Source organism: Crocodylus porosus, unplaced genomic scaffold, assembly GCF_001723895.1.
Source record: "Crocodylus porosus isolate Cpor-Errol unplaced genomic scaffold, CroPor_comp1, whole genome shotgun sequence".
NCBI lineage: Eukaryota > Metazoa > Chordata > Crocodylia > Crocodylidae > Crocodylus > Crocodylus porosus.
The window spans coordinates 80,411,943-80,417,830 of NW_017728947.1; the positions used below are offsets into that span (position 1 = coordinate 80,411,943).

Below are 5,888 nucleotides of genomic sequence, written 5' to 3' on the forward strand. Positions count from 1 at the left end.
ACCGGGGTGGGCAAAATATGGCCTGCAGGCCAGATCCAGCCCATCAAGCACTTCCCTCTGGCCCACAGAGCCCCTTCAAAACCCACGTAATGGCGGCTGCCTCTCTAAAAGCCTCTGGCGGCCCGAGTTGCCGGCTGCAGCACCTCAGGCTGCTTCCTTGGGTTCTGGTTGCGAGGCAACCAACCCCGACCTCAACCAGCCCCAGCCGGCCTCGCCCGCCCCTGGCTCAGGCCACATTTGCAGCTTGCGAGGAGCAGGGCGCTGGGCCAGAGCCTGTGGCGCGGTGAGGGGACAGTGGCTGGGCCGGGTTCTGCTTTGCTGCACGGGACTGGAAAGGGCCCTGCCCTGCAGGTAAGCCCAGGAAAGCGGCTGCTGGGCAGGCTTTCCACGTGCTGAGCCGTGCTGTGTCGCTCAGGCTGCACTGGCACTGGGGAGGGGAAGCAGCAGCTGGGCCACAGCTCCAGCCTAGTCAGCACCAGGGAGGAGAGGTGGTGGCGAAGCTGTGTGCTGCTCGGGACAGGATGAGCCCAGCAGGAGCAGCAGGGGCTCAGCTGCATTTTCCCCCTACCTGTGCCGGGCGCCCCTTCTGCTCGCTGGTGCCCAGGCCCGTCCCATCCAGAGCAGCATGCGGCTGAAGCCAGCTTCCCACATGCTGCTGGTACCAGCCCCCACTGCCACCTCCTGCAGGCAGTCCCCATGTCCCCCCAGCCTCCAGGGGCATGTGTCGTTCATGCATGGCAGATAAGGGAGGGGAGAGGCAATACAGCAGCAGATAGGTCAGGGGAGCAAAAAGCAAAGCAGCAAATCAGGCAGGGAGCACAGAGCAGGGAGCAGAGCAGTAGACCAGGCAGGCACTCGGGGAAGGTATGGGGCTTAATTTATAGCACACATGCCCAAAAGGTTGGCCTCCACTGTTCTATGGATTCTTTACAAGAGCTATGCCATAGCAAGGTAACTCAGCTAGATGAAGGGAAGGCCTTAGAGCCAGATGTTTAAATTTCAAGGAGTACAGTCACTTGGTAAATATACAGTACTATACTGTGCATGTATATTCTTCTTACTCACACTCAGCCAGCAGTTTGTTACATTCCATAATCCTGGTCATACATCTTGGTTGTATGGATAAGCAGGCACCATAACATGATTCATGGGCTTTGTGGTGTGTTCTCCTGTAAGAAAAGATGTCTGTGCTACATGGCAACCTAGACTCATTGATAAAATGCTATGAAAATCAACGGTGGGGATCAATTTGTCTTACTCCTTCTTTCTCTTCCTCATTCTTATTCACTATTATACCTGCTGGTTTCAATCAGGCTTGGAAACTAACATTCCTGAAATACTTTAAGGACAGTCTTCCTTAATCCTCAGTCCTGCAGCTCATTCTAGCTGAAGTTAACCTAAAAGCTGCTTTACATTGAGTGGGTTAGAAAAGTCCCGTAGGGCAACTGCCTCTGCAGCTTGCTGAACACAGCACATGCTGACCAGACTAGGAACAGAGAGGTAATTAGCCATGTTTGTCTAGAGTCAGGCAGAAGGCAATTGTTGCCAGCCTTAGGTGCTGAGCTCATTTAATCAAATGGTGTGAAAGGGCTTGCACAGAGCTGTGTATAAAATGGAAAGAATGATTTGAATGCAAAAGACAGGGAAGAGGAGGGAGAGGAGAAGGGAGAAGGGGAGCAGTGATGGGAGAAGCAGATGAAAGCAATAAACCCATAGAGACAAAGGGGTCACAAAAAGCAATCCAGATCATGGAATAAGAATCCATAGTCCCTGTTTAAACCACACTTAACACAATCCAGATTATTTCTTGTTCTGCAATTTCATGTTCAAGTGTGTCTTAATTTTTTGTTGTCTAGGAACATCAACCCTGAGGTCAGGAATAGGATGTTAAAGGCCAGTTAAAGTGTTCTACCACGGCCTTTGTGTCTTTCTGGTGCTGATGTGAGATTGGTGTTCATTCATTTTTACACTAGGGATCACCCTGTCTGTCCAAAGTAGACAGCAGAGGGGCACTGTAAGCAAATGATAGCATAAATGACATTGGTAGAGGTCCAGGTGAATGAACCTCAGATGTTATAATTCATTTGGTCCAGTGCTTACATAGTTGGTATTTGGTAACACAGCTGGCATTTGGCTTTGTTGCAAGGCCTGGTGCCTCAGTGAGAATGGGAGTTAGGTAGCCTGTTGCTTAAGAAACACTGTTAGATGTTGGGGGGCTAGGAACTACCATGTGGACTAGGAACACCATGTGGAGCAGCACACATAAAGCTGGCTAAGCGCCCCTAGAAGTTCCTCTCAGTCAGGGGAAATCACCAGCTCTCCTGTTAAGGCAGCTATCTACCTTCTTTGCAGCACAAAATATCACAAAATAGGATGGAGCTGGGCCTCAGCCAGACTTTGTTAAGCATGCCTTTATTTATTAACTCAGTAGAGAAGATGACAATCAAGTCCAAAGAAAAATACCACATTTTATACCATGAAAGGATTTTTAAAGTCTCTTTTATATGAATATAAAAATTAAGTAATTCAAATCATGCTGATCTTCAATAAGAAAGGAAAGGGAGGGTCAACATTTTGTTTTTAAAATATAACAATAAAGTTTGCATACTTCAAACTGGCACCTGTTCTATTCATGATACATAACTTGTTCTTCAAGAAAATATAATTTCTTTGGAGAAATCCATTTGCAACGTGTTAGTGGGCCTTATGCCCATGGTCCTGTTGCTTAATATACTTTGAACTTATTGATGGAGCATACATTTCCATACCATGGGATTCATTTTTGGTTCTCACTTCTTTCCTACTAGATGTATAAGATTTATATAAATCTTTTTATATATATATATAAAGATACCTGAATGTTCTCTCTCATCTTGTCCCATATAATTTGTCCAGTATAAGTGGTTCTGTGACACTTATTGAGTGTGCAAAGTTGGGTATTTCTGCTTTACATTCCTTACATAAATTGTGTGTAACTTGTCAAAATATATTTGAAAGTTATACAGAGATGCCAGTACTATGGTTTTTAAATAACTATTGCCAAAAAGTGTTGGCTGTTGTAAAAACTCAGTAGTTGTAGATTTTTTTTCCTCCCCTCCTCTCCTAATTGGTCTAGTGTATGCTCTAATTTTGTAACTGCTATTTAAAAATAGTCATAATGAGTTGTAATATTTCCCATACACTGTACTACTTTGCTGTAATAGTTATGTTTATGCTTATTTTTTGTTACAAAAAGAGCATTTTTCCCTAATAAAATGTTTTGTTTGTAAAAGATAGCATGCATGGTGACATGGGGCTAATTGATCTTTTCTAATAAGATCTTCAAGAATCTCTGTTTTTCCCTATCAGAAAAATGTGTGGGGTTGAATAAACCCTCCTGTCCCTATCCTGCATGACCTCCCTTTCCTGGTACTGTAATTATTTCAGCTAGTTGCGCTGAGTCAGGTGATTGATTGATTAGCCCACTTGACTGGACTCCATTGTCCCTTCCATGGCTCACCAGCAAATCTCCCCCAATTTCCAACATCCTGGCTGGCAGTTAAACTTATTCTCCACATCCTGGTGCCTCTTTAGATCGATGTATCTTTCCAACCCAAATGGTGTCCAGTCTTCTTGTCCAACACAGTTGGAGATATACAGGTAAAAACATTCTCTGGGTGAGGGGAGACTCTCAGCTTCTCTGCTCGTGTGTGCAGCTGGGTATTCTGGCAGCTGAGTTAGGAGAACAGCTAGAGTTTATGGCACCTGAGAGGGCAAATTGTTGAGGAGATGAGATTAACACCTCCACTGAAGTGATCATCAGCAATGGCTTAATTCATTGTTGAAAGTTAAAATGTCCATGTTTAGCTTTCAGAGTTAAACCCCCTAAATTAGGCTCTTAGAAGGGCAGAACCCAATAATGTTTTCTACATCCTTTGTCTATTCAGGTCAAGCTCTTGTGTTTGCACAGTGCCTAGGGCAATGGAGCCCTGATCCTGCTTCTACCCTCTGGGCAGCACTGTCAGATAAACAGTAATATAGGCAGAGATTTCAGGAACTAGTGAGGTGAAAAGGTGGCTCACAGCCAGAGCACACAAAGTAGCTCAGGTCCTCGTCCTGCTGCCCTGCCCTGCCCTGCCTCCTTGCTACAGCAGCTAAAGAAGAATTGGCAGAATAGGAGTTTCCCGAATTATTTCCACCAGAATAGTACCAAGATTCCCTTTGTTTCCAGTCACTGGATCACTTTTTTCTTTTGGTGCAGGGGGTGATTATGGTGCTGTCCATGGTGCTTTGCTTAAGAACCTAGTGGTTAAAGGAAGTGGAAGACCTAGCTTGTAGGCCCTCCGCAGCCTGAGGAGATTCAAATCACATCTCTCCCCTCCCAAGAAAGTGCTGTCACCACCAGGCAATAGGCTCACTACACTGAGGGTACTCTCCACCTCTCCTCTTAGAGAAGCTACACCACTGCAGAAAGAGTTGTGGGGCCAAAAGGAAAGTAAGCAACAGTCTTATTCCATAACCGCGTGAGGCACAAGGAAGGGGAAGGAGTCCTGGGTTGCAGCCCAGTGCTGTTTATGCATTTTATCTAATGGCAATGCAAAATGTGTATGCACACCTGGGAGAAAGGGCTGAAACCCTACTCCAGAGGTGCTTGGGCAAGCACCATTGCATCCTGTGAGAGGCCCCTTTAAGAAAGTGAAGCTTGCTCATTTATGTCTCTGCTCTCCCTGCCCTTTGGGTAGCCTGAATAGTGGAAAAAGTGCCTTCCAATGAGTCTTAGTGCAAGCATGCCAGGCTTCCTCAAATTTTAACTAAAATGGGCAGGAAAAATGTATTTGCCAACCCAGGTAACTTGTCTGGAGACTTAAGAAAAATAGAATCCTACTGAATTCTTCTGACAGTGGGGAAAAAAGAGTGAGACACAGTGTAATGGTCCTCATGGAAGAGGGTATTGATGTCTCTGGTCAACAAAGGATGACAACTGAACAAGCCAGATCCAAGCGTTTAATTTTTTTAAAGTCTGAGACCGGTAAGATGATGCAAGGAGGGTTTGTTTGTTGATGGGAGGGAACTAAGGCAAAGGGCAGGTGCTCCCTGCTACCAAGTTCCTAATTCTCCAGCCCCAAATCCTACAAACCTTACCTCTCCCCTCAGAGGGAAGGGGGAGGGAGGTCACAACTCCACCAGCAGCCCTGGGAATCAGCAGATGTTTGGTGGGGGCAAGAGTAAACTGTACTCTGGTTCTAGTCCCAGCCCAGCTCTGTCCCCTTGTAGATGTAACAAGTAAAACCTTATTTCAACAGGTACTTTTTTGGAGCACTTGAGCTGATTTTGGGATGTTTCATAGGTCATGAACATGCCCACAAATGCCCTTTGAAATGTTTCAGACATTTATGAAACATTTCAATTGTCACTTCTCTCCATGTCCTTAAGCACTTGTTGGAAGGAAGAGAACAAATATTAATAGATTCTACAACAGAAATGACACAGCCTTGATATACATTATACCAGGCGTGGGCAATTATTTTGGGCAGAGGGCCACTTACTGAGTTTTGGCAAGCCATCAAGGGCCACATGATAGACAGCCAGCAGATAAATATTAATTTTCTAAATTTTTAGGGCCCTGCAGGCTGGGTAGCATGGCCTGGCGGGCCGCATTTTGCCCACCCCTGCATTATACTGATCCATGATTCCTTGTGCTGATCCTTTGGACCTGCTTCCCTAGTCTCCATCCCCCTTTGTGTTTTTGGATTTAGAAAGGAGATCAGTTTAAAATTTTATCTTGATTCTTATTAGAAGCACATTTTGCCCTTGCACCATCAGATAGTTTCTCTGAGGAGACAGCAGCAGACTAAAAACATTTGCCCCAAACTGAATTAAAATGCTGTTAGCTTTACTTCCCACTAAAA

General features: G+C 45.4%; 1 long non-coding RNA gene across 1 annotated transcript; it reads left to right on the forward strand.

Annotated features, from left to right (window-relative positions):
* The first annotated feature begins 793 nt into the window (after positions 1-793).
* Positions 794-3,270, forward strand: LOC109320920. Its single transcript, XR_002103878.1, has 2 exons — positions 794-1,555; positions 1,666-3,270. It is a non-coding gene; the product is annotated as an uncharacterized LOC109320920 (long non-coding RNA).
* The last annotated feature ends 2,618 nt before the right edge of the window (positions 3,271-5,888 follow it).